Source organism: Mesoplodon densirostris, chromosome X, assembly GCF_025265405.1.
Source record: "Mesoplodon densirostris isolate mMesDen1 chromosome X, mMesDen1 primary haplotype, whole genome shotgun sequence".
In the NCBI taxonomy this organism is placed as follows: Eukaryota; Metazoa; Chordata; class Mammalia; order Artiodactyla; family Ziphiidae; genus Mesoplodon; species Mesoplodon densirostris.
The window spans coordinates 32,933,357-32,953,293 of NC_082681.1; positions in this window are offsets into that span (position 1 = coordinate 32,933,357).

Sequence of the window (19,937 nt, forward strand, 5' to 3'; positions counted from 1 at the left end):
GGCACTCACCAGCCCGAGAGGCTTGTCTGCTCCCCCGCCGGGGCGGGCGGCGCTGGAGCTGAGGCTCAGGCTTCGGTCAGAGCGCAGCGAGAGGACTGGGGCTGGCGGCGAGAACTCAGCCTGAAGGGGGCTAATGTGCCACAGCTAGCCGGGAGGGAGTCCGGGAAAACTCTGGAGCTGCCGAAGAGGCAGGAGACGTTTTCTTCCCTCTTGGTTTCCTGGTGCGCGAGGAGAGGGGATTAAGAGCGCCGCGTAAAGGAGCTCCAGAGACGGGCGCGAGTCGCGGCTGAAAGCGCGGAGCCCAGAGACGGGCGTGGGACGCTGGGGCTGCTGCTGCCGCCGCCAAGAAGCCTGTGTGCGAGCGCAGGTCACTGTCCACACCGCCCTTCCGGGAGCCTGTGCAGCCTGCCACTGCCGGGGTCCCGGGATCCAGGGGCGGCTTCCCTGAGAGAACGCACCGCGCGCCTCAGGCTGGTGCAACGTCACGCCGACCTCTGCCGCTGCAGGCTCGCCCCGCACTCCGTGCCCCTCCCTCCCGCCCGGCCTGAGTGAGCCAGAGCCCCCGAAGAGGCTGCTCCTTTAACCCTGTCCTGTCTGAGCGAAGAACAGACGCCCTCCGGCGACCTACACGCAGAGGCGGGGCCAAATCCAAAGCTGAGACCCAGGAGCTGTGAGAACAAAGAAGAGAAAGGGAAACCTCTCCCAGCAGCCTCAGAAGCAGCGGATTAAAGCTCCACAATCAACTTGATGTACCCTGCATCTGTGGAATACATGAATAGACAACAAATCATCCCAAATTGAGGAGCCAGGAGTCAGTGCTGTGCCTCTGAGGTGGGAGAGCGAACTTCAGGACACTGGTCCACAAGAGACCTCCCAGCTCCACATAATATCAAACGGCAAAAATCTTCCAGAGATCTCCATCTCAACACCAGCACCCAGCTTCACTCAACGACCAGCAAGCTACAGTGCTGGACACCCTATGCCAAACAAGTAGCAAGACAGGAACACAACGCCACCCATTAGCAGAGAGGTGGCCTAAAATCATAAAAAGTCCGCAGACACCCCAAAACACACCACCAGACGTGGACCTGCCCACCAGAAAGACAAGATCCAGCCTCATCCACCAGAACACAGGCAGTAGTCCCCTCCACCAAGAAGCCTACACAACCCACTAAACCAACCTTAGCCACTGGGGACAGACACCAAAAACAACGGGAACTACGAACCTGCAGCCTGCAAAAAGGAGACCCCAAACACAGTAACATAAGCAAAATGAGAAGACAGAAAAACACACAGCAGGAGAAGGAGCAAGATAAAAAACCCACCAGACCTAACAAATGAAGAGGTAATAGGCAGTCTACCTGAAAAAGAATTCAGAATAATGATGGTAAAGATGATCCAAAATCTTGGAAATAGAATAGACAAAATGCAAGAAACAGTTAACAAGGACCTAGAAGAACTAAAGACGAATCAAGCATCGATTAAAAACACAATAAATGAAATAAAAAATACTCTAGATGGGATCAATAGCAGAATAACTGAGGCAGAAGAACGGATAAGTGAGGTGGAAGATAAAATAGTGGAAATAACTGCTGCAGAGCAAAATAAAGAAAAAAGAATGAAAAGAACAGAGGACAGTCTCAGAGACCTCTGGGACAACATTAAACGCACCAACATTCGAATTATAGGGGTTCCAGAAGAAGAAGAGAAAAAGAAAGGGACTGAGAAAATATTTGAAGAGATTATAGTTGAAAACTTCCCTAATATGGGAAAGGAAATAGTTAATCAAGTCCAGGAGGCACAGAGAGTCCCATACAGAATAAATCCAAGGAGAAATACACCAAGACACATATTAATCAAACTGTCAAAAATTAAACACAAAGAAATCATATTAAAAGCAGCAAGGCAAAAACAACAAATAACACACAAGGGAATCCCCATCAGGATAACAGCTGATCTCTCAGCAGAAACTCTACAAGCCAGAAGGGAGTGGCAGGACATACTTAAAGTGATGAAGGAGAAAAACCTGCAACCAAGATTACTCTACCCAGCAAGGATCTCATTCAGATTTGATGGAGAAATTAAAACGTTTACAGACAAGCAAAAGCTGAGAGAGTTCAGCACCACCAAACCAGCTTTACAACAAATGCTAAAGGAACTTCTCTAGGCAAGAAACACAACAGAAGGAAAAGACCTACAATAACGAACCCAAAACAATTAAGAAAATGGGAGTAGGAACATACATATCAATAATTACCTTAAATGTAAATGGACTAAATGCTCCCACCAAAAGACACAGACTGGCTGAATGGATACAAAAACAAGACCCATATATATGCTGTCTACAAGAGACCCACTTCAGACCTAGAGACACATACAGACTGAAAGTAAGGGGATGGAAAAAGATATTCCATGCAAATGGAAACCAAAAGAAAGCTGGAGTAGCAATTCTCATATCAGACAAAATAGACTTTAAAATAAAGACTACTAGAAGAGACAAAGAAGGACACTACATAATGATCAAGGGATCAATCCAAGAAGAAGATATAACAATTGTAAATATTTATGCACCAAACATAGGAGCACCTCAATCCATAAGGGAAATATTAACAGCCATAAAGGGAGAAATCGACAGTAACACAATCATAGTAGGGGACTTTAACACCCCACTTTCACCAATGGACAGGTCATCCAAAATGAAAATAAATAAGGAAACACAAGCTTTAAATGATACATTAAACAAGATGGACTTAATTGATATTTATAGGACATTCCATCCAAAAACAACAGAATACACATTTTTCTCAAGTGCTCATGGAACATTCTCCAGGATAGATCATATCTTGGGTCACAAATCAAGCCTTGGTAAATTTAAGAAAATTGAAATTGTATCAAGTATCTTTTCCAACCACAATGCTATGAGACTAGATATCAATTACAGGAAAAGAGCTGTAAAACATACAAACACATGGAGGCTAAACAATACACTACTTAATAACGAAGTGATCACTGAAGAAATCAAAGAGGAAATTAAAAAATACCTAGAAACAAATGACAATGGAGACACGACGACCCAAAACCTATGGGATGCAGCAAAAGCAGTTCTAAGAGGGAAGTTTATGGCAATACAATCCCACCTTAAGAAACAGGAAATATCTCGAATAAACAACCTAACAAAACAAAACAAAACAAAACAAAACAAAAAACTAAAAATAGAACTACCATGTGACCTATCAATCACACTACTGGGCATATACCCAAAGAAAACCATAATTCAAAAAGATACATGCATCCCAATGTTCATTGCTGCGCTATTTACAATAGCTAGGTCATGGAAGCAACCTAAATGCCCATCGACAGATGAATGGATAAAGAAGATGTGGCCCATATATACAATGGAATATTACTCAGCCATAAAAAGGAACAAAATTGCATCATTTGTAGAGACGTGGATGAATCTAGAGACTGTCATACAGAGTGAATAAGTCAGAAAGAGAAAAACAAATATTGTATATTAGCGCATATATGTGGAACCTAGAAAATGGTGCAGAGGAACCAGTTTGCAGGACAGAAATTGAGACACAGAAGTAGAGAACAAACATATGGACAACAAGGGGGGAAAGCGGCAGGGGTTGGGATGGTGGTATGATGAATTGGGCGATTGGGATCGACATTTATACACTGATGTGTATAAAATTGATGACTAATAAGAACCTGCTGTATAAAAAATAAATAAAATAAAAAAACAAAAGAAAATTGCAGGAAAGTGTGAATAATATGACCCTGTTTTTGTAAAAGTAACAGCAATAAAAATATTTCATGTACATGTAAAAAAAGAATTTACCATCTTAAGTATTTTAAAATGCACAATTCAGTGATGTTAAGTATATTCACAGTGTTGTGAAACACATCTCTGGAACTTTTTCATCTTATAAGTCTGAAACTATATACCCATTAAACAACAACTCTCCCTTCCCTAGCTAGTTCCTCATAAACACAATTCTACTTTCTGTTTCTGTGGATTTTACTAGTTTAGAGACCTCATATGAGTGGAATCATACAGTATTTGTCTTTTTGTGACTGGCTTATATTTTACATAGAATAATGTCCTCAAGGTTCATCCATGTTGTACCATATGATAGAATTTCCTTCCTTTTTTAAGGCTGAATAATATCCCAATGTATGCATAGACCACATTTTGTTTACACATTCATCCATTGATGGACATTCAGGTTGCTTCCACCTCTTGGCTATTGTGAATAGTGCTGCTATAAACATTGGGTACAAATATCTCTTTGAGACCCTGCTTTCAATTCTTTTGGATATATACCCAGAAGTGTGATTGCTGGATCATATGGTAATCCTGTTTAGTTTTTTGAGGAACCTCCATGCTGTTTTCCACAGTGGCTGCACCATTTTACATTCCCAGCAGTAATGTACAGGGCTCCAATTTCTCCTCATCCTCACCAACACTTCTTATTTTCTGTTTTCTTTTTTTTTCCGATTTTTTTTTTTTGGCTGCACCTTGCAGCCTGTGGGATCTTAGTTCCCAGACCAGGGATTGAACCCGGGCCCTTGTCAGTGAAAGCTCAGAGTCCTAACCACTGGACTGCCAGGGAATTCTCTATTTTCTGGTTTTTGATAGTAGCCATCCTAGTAGCGATGGTATTTCATGGTTTTGATTTGCATTTCGTCAGTGATTAATGATGTTGAGCATGTTTTCATATACTTGTTGGCTATTTGTATATTATCTTTGGAGAAGTGTCTATTCCCAAAAAAGTCCTTTGCCCATTTTAAAAATTGGATTATTTGATTTTTGCATTGTTGTGAGCATATTTTTACTTGGCTAATTTTCCATCTCTGTATCTTCTTTGGTAAAGTATATGCTCAGATCTTTTGCCTATTCTTAAACTGGGTTTGTTTTTATATTGTTGAGTGTTAAGAGCTCTTTATATAGTCTGGATATAAATCTTTTATTAGGTATGTAATTTGCAACATCTCCCAGTCTCTGGTTTGTCTTTTCATTGTCTTAATAGTACATTACCTTTCATGACCCAGGATCATGCAGCTTTTTTTTTTTTTTTTTTTTTGCATAAAGATGAGCAGTTGTTCCGGCACCACTTGTTGAAAAGACGTTCCTTTCACCATTCAATTGCCTTTGTAGGTTTGTCAAAATTCTGGGAATTCCCTGGCGTTCCAGTGGTTAGGTCTCGGCGCTTTCACTGCCATGGGCCCGGGTTGATCCCTGGTCGAGGAACTAAGATTCTGGGAGCCACACGGCACAGCCAAAAAAATATATATATAGTTGACTATATTTTTGCACTTTCTTTTCTGTCTATTGCCTATCCTTGCATCAATACCACACTATCTTGATTTGACTATTATAGCTTTATAGTAAACTTAAAATTGGATAGTATGATGCTTCTTTGTTCTTTTTGGGAATTGTTTTGGTTACTCTAGTTCTTTGCCTTTTCATATAAAATTTAGAATCAGCTTATTGGTATGTTCAAAATTCTTGCTGGGATTTTGATTGGCATTGTATAAAATCTAAAGATCAAGTGGAGGAGAACTGACATCTTAATGATCTTGCATCGTCCAACCCATGAACATGGCATATCTCTCCATTTATTTAGATCTTTGATTTCTCTCACCAGCGTTCTGTAGTTTTTCATGTACAGATCCTGCAAGTATTTTGTTCAGATTTATACCTTCATTTCTTCTGGTGCTATTATAAACCTTACCTCCTTTCAAACAAGGAAAATAATCTCACGGTGTATTTGCAAACTCACTAAGCCTATTCTTATATAAACTCAGGCTGAAATTTCCATTTATCTCCTGACCCCAGGCCCTGAGCCCCAAGTCTGATTTGTCTCATGGTGGCGTTCTGACTCCCCAGAGCCAGTGCCTGAGTATTGTCCTTTTCTTGTTGACAGAAACTCTGATAATTACTTTTGGGGAAGGCCATAAAGAAACTTCATATTACATACTTGTGGCAAGGTCAAGGGGATGCATTAGCTCTTGATTCAAAGGTCTCTGGGTAAACCAGTCTGGAATTGGCAACAGGCCTGGGAAGTGGGTGAGAGGCAATGACATTTTGTTACAGTGACAATGATTAGAGTTAGGTGTACACAGGCCAGACCTGTAGTTCTTCTTTTTTTTTTAAAAAAAAATTACACAAATCTGTAGGGTAACAGTCTTCTGCCCAAATATTTTAAGCCACTGCCAGTGAGTCCTAATTATCAAATACTTTGATTAAAACTTTGGACTTGACTTCTGTTACAGCATGCTTAATTGAAAAAATAAATAGATAAATCTTACCTTTTTTAATATTATAACATCTGCCCTGCAAGCTCCCAATTTAGAATCAGTCTTACAACCTGCTTTCTCTGATCTTTACCCAAATAGATGAGTGTCCATATCTTATAAATTAGTGGAGTTTGACATTGTGAATTTATGGTTCCAGTATCAGCTGGGTTCTCACCACAGCTAGTTAATCCTTCTACTATGTGTTTTGGGTCAGCAAGTCTCCTGTTTCCCTCAGGAACGATTTAGAGCCTTTACCACTTTTCACAAACCTCTCTGCCTACAAGGCCTCTCTCTCCACAGATGATTTTCCTCCACAAAGCACCAAGAACATAGGGGCGCACTTTGTTGCATCTGCTCCCATCCTGTTCTCTCTCCAGTCTCAGAGGAAGAGGTAGCCCTCTTCCTGCTCAAGGCTAATCCACCTTTTGTTCAATCAACTGATATACATTAAGTATCTGTTATATGCTAGATATTGCACTAGGAGCTTGGGACATAGTGGAGAATAAAGCAGTTCACATTCTGGAGGCAGGGGTGACAGACAAACAAGTGAACAAGAAAATTATCAGTTAAAATAGTGTGATGTGGGACTTCCCTGATGGTCCAGTGGTTAAGACTCTGCACATCCAATGCAGGGGGCACGGGTTCGATCCCTTGTTGGGGAACTAAGATCCCACATGCCGCATGGCAAGGGCAAAAAAAGCAAAAATAGTGTGATGTGATAGAGAGTGATGGTGGTCAGGGATGGGCTCTGAGGGGGAGCCGTGTGAGCCATGTAAGACCTGAAGGGTGAGAATGAGTCAGCCAGGTGAGGACCACAGGGAAAGCACTCCAGATGATGGCAATAGAAAATACAAAGGCCCTATGGAGGGATAAGCTTAGCATGTTGGAGGAACAGAAAGAAGGCCAATGTGACTAGATTGTAATGAGTGAGAGAATGAACAAGCAGCAAGAGGTGAGGTCAGAGGAGTGGGCAGAAGCCAGGCCGTGTGTGACCTTGCAGGCCCAAATAAGGATTTTGGATCTTAAAAGTACAGTGGGGGCTTCTCTGGTGGCGCAGTGGTTGAGAGTCCGCCTGCCGATGCAGGGGACACGGGTTCGTGCCCCGGTCCGGGAAGATCCCACATGCCGCGGAGTGGCTGGGCCCGTGAGCCATGGCCGCTGAGCCTGCGCGTCCGGAGCCTGCGCTCCACAATGGGAGAGGCCACAACAGTGAGAGGCCCGCGTACCGCAAAAAAAAAAAAAAAAGTACAGTGGGAAATTATTGGAGACTTTTAAGCAGAGGAGTAACATGATTTATGTTTTAAACTCATTCTGGCTGCTACATGGAGAATGGCTTGTCGTTGGGAAGCAAGAATGGAAACAGGGAGACCAATGAGGAGACTAGTGTAGTAGCCCAGATGGGAGGTGAGAGTGGTTGGACCGGGGTAGTAGAGAAAGAGTTGGGAAAAGTGAATGGAGATGTGTTTTGGAGGTTTTGTTATCAGGACTAGCTGATAGATTGAGGGGGAATTGGGTTTTGGTTTGGACAAACCAGCTATAAGGGTCATTCTGGGGTCAGTTGGGAAAATATAAATATGTGGTATTAGATGAGATGAACATTTTTTTAAATGGTGGAGATTGTTGGCTGAAAAAAGTTTGCAGAACAGCATGCAGAGTGATCTTATTTGGTGTATTATATATTTGTTCCTGTGTACTCACATATACACATAGAGAGATCTGAAAGGATATGCATTAAGATATTAACAGTGGTGATCTTGGGTAATGAGAATGTGTCACTGAGTTCTAGCAAAACTTCAATAAACAGTTCTTAAACTGTTTTAGGGAATAGAAAAAGATAACGTTTCGCAATTTTTGATATGAAAATAGGATAACTGATACCATACCTGACAGTGATAGCAGGAGAAAGAAATATATGGATCAATCTTATCTGCAAACATAGGTATAAAAATCCTGAATATGGGACTTCCGGGTAAGATGGCGGAAGAGTAAGACGCGGAGATCACCTTCCTCCCCACAGATACACCAGAAATACAGCTACACGTGGAACAACTCCTACAGAACACCTACTGAACGCTGGCAGAAGACCCCAGACCTCCCAAAAGGCAAGAAACTCCCCACATACCTGGGTAGGGCAAAGCGGAGAGATTCCCGCACAGAGGAGCGGTGCCGAGCGGCACTCACCAGCCCGAGAGGCTTGTCTGCTCCCCCGCCGGGGCGGGCGGCGCTGGAGCTGAGGCTCAGGCTTCGGTCAGAGCGCAGCGAGAGGACTGGGGCTGGCGGCGAGAACTCAGCCTGAAGGGGGCTAATGTGCCACAGCTAGCCGGGAGGGAGTCCGGGAAAACTCTGGAGCTGCCGAAGAGGCAGGAGACGTTTTCTTCCCTCTTGGTTTCCTGGTGCGCGAGGAGAGGGGATTAAGAGCGCCGCGTAAAGGAGCTCCAGAGACGGGCGCGAGTCGCGGCTGAAAGCGCGGAGCCCAGAGACGGGCGTGGGACGCTGGGGCTGCTGCTGCCGCCGCCAAGAAGCCTGTGTGCGAGCGCAGGTCACTGTCCACACCGCCCTTCCGGGAGCCTGTGCAGCCTGCCACTGCCGGGGTCCCGGGATCCAGGGGCGGCTTCCCTGAGAGAACGCACCGCGCGCCTCAGGCTGGTGCAACGTCACGCCGACCTCTGCCGCTGCAGGCTCGCCCCGCACTCCGTGCCCCTCCCTCCCGCCCGGCCTGAGTGAGCCAGAGCCCCCGAAGAGGCTGCTCCTTTAACCCTGTCCTGTCTGAGCGAAGAACAGACGCCCTCCGGCGACCTACACGCAGAGGCGGGGCCAAATCCAAAGCTGAGACCCAGGAGCTGTGAGAACAAAGAAGAGAAAGGGAAACCTCTCCCAGCAGCCTCAGAAGCAGCGGATTAAAGCTCCACAATCAACTTGATGTACCCTGCATCTGTGGAATACATGAATAGACAACAAATCATCCCAAATTGAGGAGCCAGGAGTCAGTGCTGTGCCTCTGAGGTGGGAGAGCGAACTTCAGGACACTGGTCCACAAGAGACCTCCCAGCTCCACATAATATCAAACGGCAAAAATCTTCCAGAGATCTCCATCTCAACACCAGCACCCAGCTTCACTCAACGACCAGCAAGCTACAGTGCTGGACACCCTATGCCAAACAAGTAGCAAGACAGGAACACAACGCCACCCATTAGCAGAGAGGTGGCCTAAAATCATAAAAAGTCCGCAGACACCCCAAAACACACCACCAGACGTGGACCTGCCCACCAGAAAGACAAGATCCAGCCTCATCCACCAGAACACAGGCAGTAGTCCCCTCCACCAAGAAGCCTACACAACCCACTAAACCAACCTTAGCCACTGGGGACAGACACCAAAAACAACGGGAACTACGAACCTGCAGCCTGCAAAAAGGAGACCCCAAACACAGTAACATAAGCAAAATGAGAAGACAGAAAAACACACAGCAGGAGAAGGAGCAAGATAAAAAACCCACCAGACCTAACAAATGAAGAGGTAATAGGCAGTCTACCTGAAAAAGAATTCAGAATAATGATGGTAAAGATGATCCAAAATCTTGGAAATAGAATAGACAAAATGCAAGAAACAGTTAACAAGGACCTAGAAGAACTAAAGACGAATCAAGCATCGATTAAAAACACAATAAATGAAATAAAAAATACTCTAGATGGGATCAATAGCAGAATAACTGAGGCAGAAGAACGGATAAGTGAGGTGGAAGATAAAATAGTGGAAATAACTGCTGCAGAGCAAAATAAAGAAAAAAGAATGAAAAGAACAGAGGACAGTCTCAGAGACCTCTGGGACAACATTAAACGCACCAACATTCGAATTATAGGGGTTCCAGAAGAAGAAGAGAAAAAGAAAGGGACTGAGAAAATATTTGAAGAGATTATAGTTGAAAACTTCCCTAATATGGGAAAGGAAATAGTTAATCAAGTCCAGGAGGCACAGAGAGTCCCATACAGAATAAATCCAAGGAGAAATACACCAAGACACATATTAATCAAACTGTCAAAAATTAAACACAAAGAAATCATATTAAAAGCAGCAAGGCAAAAACAACAAATAACACACAAGGGAATCCCCATCAGGATAACAGCTGATCTCTCAGCAGAAACTCTACAAGCCAGAAGGGAGTGGCAGGACATACTTAAAGTGATGAAGGAGAAAAACCTGCAACCAAGATTACTCTACCCAGCAAGGATCTCATTCAGATTTGATGGAGAAATTAAAACGTTTACAGACAAGCAAAAGCTGAGAGAGTTCAGCACCACCAAACCAGCTTTACAACAAATGCTAAAGGAACTTCTCTAGGCAAGAAACACAACAGAAGGAAAAGACCTACAATAACGAACCCAAAACAATTAAGAAAATGGGAGTAGGAACATACATATCAATAATTACCTTAAATGTAAATGGACTAAATGCTCCCACCAAAAGACACAGACTGGCTGAATGGATACAAAAACAAGACCCATATATATGCTGTCTACAAGAGACCCACTTCAGACCTAGAGACACATACAGACTGAAAGTAAGGGGATGGAAAAAGATATTCCATGCAAATGGAAACCAAAAGAAAGCTGGAGTAGCAATTCTCATATCAGACAAAATAGACTTTAAAATAAAGACTACTAGAAGAGACAAAGAAGGACACTACATAATGATCAAGGGATCAATCCAAGAAGAAGATATAACAATTGTAAATATTTATGCACCAAACATAGGAGCACCTCAATCCATAAGGGAAATATTAACAGCCATAAAGGGAGAAATCGACAGTAACACAATCATAGTAGGGGACTTTAACACCCCACTTTCACCAATGGACAGGTCATCCAAAATGAAAATAAATAAGGAAACACAAGCTTTAAATGATACATTAAACAAGATGGACTTAATTGATATTTATAGGACATTCCATCCAAAAACAACAGAATACACATTTTTCTCAAGTGCTCATGGAACATTCTCCAGGATAGATCATATCTTGGGTCACAAATCAAGCCTTGGTAAATTTAAGAAAATTGAAATTGTATCAAGTATCTTTTCCAACCACAATGCTATGAGACTAGATATCAATTACAGGAAAAGAGCTGTAAAACATACAAACACATGGAGGCTAAACAATACACTACTTAATAACGAAGTGATCACTGAAGAAATCAAAGAGGAAATTAAAAAATACCTAGAAACAAATGACAATGGAGACACGACGACCCAAAACCTATGGGATGCAGCAAAAGCAGTTCTAAGAGGGAAGTTTATGGCAATACAATCCCACCTTAAGAAACAGGAAATATCTCGAATAAACAACCTAACAAAACAAAACAAAACAAAACAAAAAAAAAAAACTAAAAATAGAACTACCATGTGACCTATCAATCACACTACTGGGCATATACCCAAAGAAAACCATAATTCAAAAAGATACATGCATCCCAATGTTCATTGCTGCGCTATTTACAATAGCTAGGTCATGGAAGCAACCTAAATGCCCATCGACAGATGAATGGATAAAGAAGATGTGGCCCATATATACAATGGAATATTACTCAGCCATAAAAAGGAACAAAATTGCATCATTTGTAGAGACGTGGATGAATCTAGAGACTGTCATACAGAGTGAATAAGTCAGAAAGAGAAAAACAAATATTGTATATTAGCGCATATATGTGGAACCTAGAAAATGGTGCAGAGGAACCAGTTTGCAGGACAGAAATTGAGACACAGAAGTAGAGAACAAACATATGGACAACAAGGGGGGAAAGCGGCAGGGGTTGGGATGGTGGTATGATGAATTGGGCGATTGGGATCGACATTTATACACTGATGTGTATAAAATTGATGACTAATAAGAACCTGCTGTATAAAAAATAAATAAAATAAAAAAACAAAAGAAAATTGCAGGAAAGTGTGAATAATATGACCCTGTTTTTGTAAAAGTAACAGCAATAAAAATATTTCATGTACATGTAAAAAAAGAATTTACCATCTTAAGTATTTTAAAATGCACAATTCAGTGATGTTAAGTATATTCACAGTGTTGTGAAACACATCTCTGGAACTTTTTCATCTTATAAGTCTGAAACTATATACCCATTAAACAACAACTCTCCCTTCCCTAGCTAGTTCCTCATAAACACAATTCTACTTTCTGTTTCTGTGGATTTTACTAGTTTAGAGACCTCATATGAGTGGAATCATACAGTATTTGTCTTTTTGTGACTGGCTTATATTTTACATAGAATAATGTCCTCAAGGTTCATCCATGTTGTACCATATGATAGAATTTCCTTCCTTTTTTAAGGCTGAATAATATCCCAATGTATGCATAGACCACATTTTGTTTACACATTCATCCATTGATGGACATTCAGGTTGCTTCCACCTCTTGGCTATTGTGAATAGTGCTGCTATAAACATTGGGTACAAATATCTCTTTGAGACCCTGCTTTCAATTCTTTTGGATATATACCCAGAAGTGTGATTGCTGGATCATATGGTAATCCTGTTTAGTTTTTTGAGGAACCTCCATGCTGTTTTCCACAGTGGCTGCACCATTTTACATTCCCAGCAGTAATGTACAGGGCTCCAATTTCTCCTCATCCTCACCAACACTTCTTATTTTCTGTTTTCTTTTTTTTTCCGATTTTTTTTTTTTGGCTGCACCTTGCAGCCTGTGGGATCTTAGTTCCCAGACCAGGGATTGAACCCGGGCCCTTGTCAGTGAAAGCTCAGAGTCCTAACCACTGGACTGCCAGGGAATTCTCTATTTTCTGGTTTTTGATAGTAGCCATCCTAGTAGCGATGGTATTTCATGGTTTTGATTTGCATTTCGTCAGTGATTAATGATGTTGAGCATGTTTTCATATACTTGTTGGCTATTTGTATATTATCTTTGGAGAAGTGTCTATTCCCAAAAAAGTCCTTTGCCCATTTTAAAAATTGGATTATTTGATTTTTGCATTGTTGTGAGCATATTTTTACTTGGCTAATTTTCCATCTCTGTATCTTCTTTGGTAAAGTATATGCTCAGATCTTTTGCCTATTCTTAAACTGGGTTTGTTTTTATATTGTTGAGTGTTAAGAGCTCTTTATATAGTCTGGATATAAATCTTTTATTAGGTATGTAATTTGCAACATCTCCCAGTCTCTGGTTTGTCTTTTCATTGTCTTAATAGTACATTACCTTTCATGACCCAGGATCATGCAGCTTTTTTTTTTTTTTTTTTTTTTTTTTTTTTTTTGCATAAAGATGAGCAGTTGTTCCGGCACCACTTGTTGAAAAGACGTTCCTTTCACCATTCAATTGCCTTTGTAGGTTTGTCAAAATTCTGGGAATTCCCTGGCGTTCCAGTGGTTAGGTCTCGGCGCTTTCACTGCCATGGGCCCGGGTTGATCCCTGGTCGAGGAACTAAGATTCTGGGAGCCACACGGCACAGCCAAAAATATATATATATAGTTGACTATATTTTTGCACTTTCTTTTCTGTCTATTGCCTATCCTTGCATCAATACCACACTATCTTGATTTGACTATTATAGCTTTATAGTAAACTTAAAATTGGATAGTATGATGCTTCTTTGTTCTTTTTGGGAATTGTTTTGGTTACTCTAGTTCTTTGCCTTTTCATATAAAATTTAGAATCAGCTTATTGGTATGTTCAAAATTCTTGCTGGGATTTTGATTGGCATTGTATAAAATCTAAAGATCAAGTGGAGGAGAACTGACATCTTAATGATCTTGCATCGTCCAACCCATGAACATGGCATATCTCTCCATTTATTTAGATCTTTGATTTCTCTCACCAGCGTTCTGTAGTTTTTCATGTACAGATCCTGCAAGTATTTTGTTCAGATTTATACCTTCATTTCTTCTGGTGCTATTATAAACCTTACCTCCTTTCAAACAAGGAAAATAATCTCACGGTGTATTTGCAAACTCACTAAGCCTATTCTTATATAAACTCAGGCTGAAATTTCCATTTATCTCCTGACCCCAGGCCCTGAGCCCCAAGTCTGATTTGTCTCATGGTGGCGTTCTGACTCCCCAGAGCCAGTGCCTGAGTATTGTCCTTTTCTTGTTGACAGAAACTCTGATAATTACTTTTGGGGAAGGCCATAAAGAAACTTCATATTACATACTTGTGGCAAGGTCAAGGGGATGCATTAGCTCTTGATTCAAAGGTCTCTGGGTAAACCAGTCTGGAATTGGCAACAGGCCTGGGAAGTGGGTGAGAGGCAATGACATTTTGTTACAGTGACAATGATTAGAGTTAGGTGTACACAGGCCAGACCTGTAGTTCTTCTTTTTTTTTAAAAAAAAAATTACACAAATCTGTAGGGTAACAGTCTTCTGCCCAAATATTTTAAGCCACTGCCAGTGAGTCCTAATTATCAAATACTTTGATTAAAACTTTGGACTTGACTTCTGTTACAGCATGCTTAATTGAAAAAATAAATAGATAAATCTTACCTTTTTTAATATTATAACATCTGCCCTGCAAGCTCCCAATTTAGAATCAGTCTTACAACCTGCTTTCTCTGATCTTTACCCAAATAGATGAGTGTCCATATCTTATAAATTAGTGGAGTTTGACATTGTGAATTTATGGTTCCAGTATCAGCTGGGTTCTCACCACAGCTAGTTAATCCTTCTACTATGTGTTTTGGGTCAGCAAGTCTCCTGTTTCCCTCAGGAACGATTTAGAGCCTTTACCACTTTTCACAAACCTCTCTGCCTACAAGGCCTCTCTCTCCACAGATGATTTTCCTCCACAAAGCACCAAGAACATAGGGGCGCACTTTGTTGCATCTGCTCCCATCCTGTTCTCTCTCCAGTCTCAGAGGAAGAGGTAGTCCTCTTCCTGCTCAAGGCTAATCCACCTTTTGTTCAATCAACTGATATACATTAAGTATCTGTTATATGCTAGATATTGCACTAGGAGCTTGGGACATAGTGGAGAATAAAGCAGTTCACATTCTGGAGGCAGGGGTGACAGACAAACAAGTGAACAAGAAAATTATCAGTTAAAATAGTGTGATGTGGGACTTCCCTGATGGTCCAGTGGTTAAGACTCTGCACATCCAATGCAGGGGGCACGGGTTCGATCCCTTGTTGGGGAACTAAGATCCCACATGCCGCATGGCAAGGGCAAAAAAAACAAAAATAGTGTGATGTGATAGAGAGTGATGGTGGTCAGGGATGGGCTCTGAGGGGGAGCCGTGTGAGCCATGTAAGACCTGAAGGGTGAGAATGAGTCATCCAGGTGAGGACCACAGGGAAAGCACTCCAGATGATGGCAATAGAAAATACAAAGGCCCTATGGAGGGATAAGCTTAGCATGTTGGAGGAACAGAAAGAAGGCCAATGTGACTAGATTGTAATGAGTGAGAGAATGAACAAGCAGCAAGAGGTGAGGTCAGAGGAGTGGGCAGAAGCCAGGCCGTGTGTGACCTTGCAGGCCCAAATAAGGATTTTGGATCTTAAAAGTACAGTGGGGGCTTCTCTGGTGGCGCAGTGGTTGAGAGTCCGCCTGCCGATGCAGGGGACACGGGTTCGTGCCCCGGTCCGGGAAGATCCCACATGCCGCGGAGTGGCTGGGCCCGTGAGCCATGGCCGCTGAGCCTGCGCGTCCGGAGCCTGCGCTCCACAATGGGAGAGGCCACAACAGTGAGAGGCCCGCGTACCGCAAAAAAAAAAAAAAAAAGTACAGTGGGAAATTATTGGAGACTTTTAAGCAGAGGAGTAACATGATTTATGTTTTAAACTCATTCTGGCTGCTACATGGAGAATGGCTTGTCGTTGGGAAGCAAGAATGGAAACAGGGAGACCAATGAGGAGACTAGTGTAGTAGCCCAGATGGGAGGTGAGAGTGGTTGGACCGGGGTAGTAGAGAAAAAGTTGGGAAAAGTGAATGGAGATGTGTTTTGGAGGTTTTGTTATCAGGACTAGCTGATAGATTGAGGGGGAATTGGGTTTTGGTTTGGACAAACCAGCTATAAGGGTCATTCTGGGGTCAGTTGGGAAAATATAAATATGTGGTATTAGATGAGATGAACATTTTTTTAAATGGTGGAGATTGTTGGCTGAAAAAAGTTTGCAGAACAGCATGCAGAGTGATCTTATTTGGTGTATTATATATTTGTTCCTGTGTACTCACATATACACATAGAGAGATCTGAAAGGATATGCATTAAGATATTAACAGTGGTGATCTTGGGTAATGAGAATGTGTCACTGAGTTCTAGCAAAACTTCAATAAACAGTTCTTAAACTGTTTTAGGGAATAGAAAAAGATAACGTTTCGCAATTTTTGATATGAAAATAGGATAACTGATACCATACCTGACAGTGATAGCAGGAGAAAGAAATATATGGATCAATCTTATCTGCAAACATAGGTATAAAAATCCTGAATATGGGACTTCCGGGTAAGATGGCGGAAGAGTAAGACGCGGAGATCACCTTCCTCCCCACAGATTACACCAGAAATACAGCTACACGTGGAACAACTCCTACAGAACACCTACTGAATGCTGGCAGAAGACCCCAGACCTCCCAAAAGGCAAGAAACTCCCCACATACCTGGGTAGGGCAAAGCGGAGAGATTCCCGCACAGAGGAGCGGTGCCGAGCGGGCACTCACCAGCCCGAGAGGCTTGTCTGCTCCCCCCGCCGGGGCGGGCGGCGCTGGAGCTGAGGCTCAGGCTTCGGTCAGAGCGCAGCGAGAGGACTGGGGCTGGCGGCGAGAACTCAGCCTGAAGGGGGCTAATGTGCCACAGCTAGCCGGGAGGGAGTCCGGGAAAACTCTGGAGCTGCCGAAGAGGCAGGAGACGTTTTCTTCCCTCTTGGTTTCCTGGTGCGCGAGGAGAGGGGGATTAAGAGCGCCGCGTAAAGGAGCTCCAGAGACGGGCGCGAGTCGCGGCTGAAAGCGCGGAGCCCAGAGACGGGCGTGGGACGCTGGGGCTGCTGCTGCCGCCGCCAAGAAGCCTGTGTGCGAGCGCAGGTCACTGTCCACACCGCCCTTCCGGGAGCCTGTGCAGCCTGCCACTGCCGGGGTCCCGGGATCCAGGGGCGGCTTCCCTGAGAGAACGCACCGCGCGCCTCAGGCTGGTGCAACGTCACGCCGACCTCTGCCGCTGCAGGCTCGCCCCGCACTCCGTGCCCCTCCCTCCCGCCCGGCCTGAGTGAGCCAGAGCCCCCGAAGAGGCTGCTCCTTTAACCCTGTCCTGTCTGAGCGAAGAACAGACGCCCTCCGGCGACCTACACGCAGAGGCGGGGCCAAATCCAAAGCTGAGACCCAGGAGCTGTGAGAACAAAGAAGAGAAAGGGAAACCTCTCCCAGCAGCCTCAGAAGCAGCGGATTAAAGCTCCACAATCAACTTGATGTACCCTGCATCTGTGGAATACATGAATAGACAACAAATCATCCCAAATTGAGGAGCCAGGAGTCAGTGCTGTGCCTCTGAGGTGGGAGAGCGAACTTCAGGACACTGGTCCACAAGAGACCTCCCAGCTCCACATAATATCAAACGGCAAAAATCTTCCAGAGATCTCCATCTCAACACCAGCACCCAGCTTCACTCAACGACCAGCAAGCTACAGTGCTGGACACCCTATGCCAAACAAGTAGCAAGACAGGAACACAACGCCACCCATTAGCAGAGAGGTGGCCTAAAATCATAAAAAGTCCGCAGACACCCCAAAACACACCACCAGACGTGGACCTGCCCACCAGAAAGACAAGATCCAGCCTCATCCACCAGAACACAGGCAGTAGTCCCCTCCACCAAGAAGCCTACACAACCCACTAAACCAACCTTAGCCACTGGGGACAGACACCAAAAACAACGGGAACTACGAACCTGCAGCCTGCAAAAAGGAGACCCCAAACACAGTAACATAAGCAAAATGAGAAGACAGAAAAACACACAGCAGGAGAAGGAGCAAGATAAAAAACCCACCAGACCTAACAAATGAAGAGGTAATAGGCAGTCTACCTGAAAAAGAATTCAGAATAATGATGGTAAAGATGATCCAAAATCTTGGAAATAGAATAGACAAAATGCAAGAAACAGTTAACAAGGACCTAGAAGAACTAAAGACGAATCAAGCATCGATTAAAAACACAATAAATGAAATAAAAAATACTCTAGATGGGATCAATAGCAGAATAACTGAGGCAGAAGAACGGATAAGTGAGGTGGAAGATAAAATAGTGGAAATAACTGCTGCAGAGCAAAATAAAGAAAAAAGAATGAAAAGAACAGAGGACAGTCTCAGAGACCTCTGGGACAACATTAAACGCACCAACATTCGAATTATAGGGGTTCCAGAAGAAGAAGAGAAAAAGAAAGGGACTGAGAAAATATTTGAAGAGATTATAGTTGAAAACTTCCCTAATATGGGAAAGGAAATAGTTAATCAAGTCCAGGAGGCACAGAGAGTCCCATACAGAATAAATCCAAGGAGAAATACACCAAGACACATATTAATCAAACTGTCAAAAATTAAACACAAAGAAATCATATTAAAAGCAGCAAGGCAAAAACAACAAATAACACACAAGGGAATCCCCATCAGGATAACAGCTGATCTCTCAGCAGAAACTCTACAAGCCAGAAGGGAGTGGCAGGACATACTTAAAGTGATGAAGGAGAAAAACCTGCAACCAAGATTACTCTACCCAGCAAGGATCTCATTCAGATTTGATGGAGAAATTAAAACGTTTACAGACAAGCAAAAGCTGAGAGAGTTCAGCACCACCAAACCAGCTTTACAACAAATGCTAAAGGAACTTCTCTAGGCAAGAAACACAACAGAAGGAAAAGACCTACAATAACGAACCCAAAACAATTAAGAAAATGGGAGTAGGAACATACATATCAATAATTACCTTAAATGTAAATGGACTAAATGCTCCCACCAAAAGACACAGACTGGCTGAATGGATACAAAAACAAGACCCATATATATGCTGTCTACAAGAGACCCACTTCAGACCTAGAGACACATACAGACTGAAAGTAAGGGGATGGAAAAAGATATTCCATGCAAATGGAAACCAAAAGAAAGCTGGAGTAGCAATTCTCATATCAGACAAAATAGACTTTAAAATAAAGACTACTAGAAGAGACAAAGAAGGACACTACATAATGATCAAGGGATCAATCCAAGAAGAAGATATAACAATTGTAAATATTTATGCACCAAACATAGGAGCACCTCAATACATAAGGGAAATATTAACAGCCATAAAGGGAGAAATCGACAGTAACACAATCATAGTAGGGGACTTTAACACCCCACTTTCACCAATGGACAGGTCATCCAAAATGAAAATAAATAAGGAAACACAAGCTTTAAATGATACATTAAACAAGATGGACTTAATTGATATTTATAGGACATTCCATCCAAAAACAACAGAATACACATTTTTCTCAAGTGCTCATGGAACATTCTCCAGGATAGATCATATCTTGGGTCACAAATCAAGCCTTGGTAAATTTAAGAAAATTGAAATTGTATCAAGTATCTTTTCCAACCACAATGCTATGAGACTAGATATCAATTACAGGAAAAGAGCTGTAAAACATACA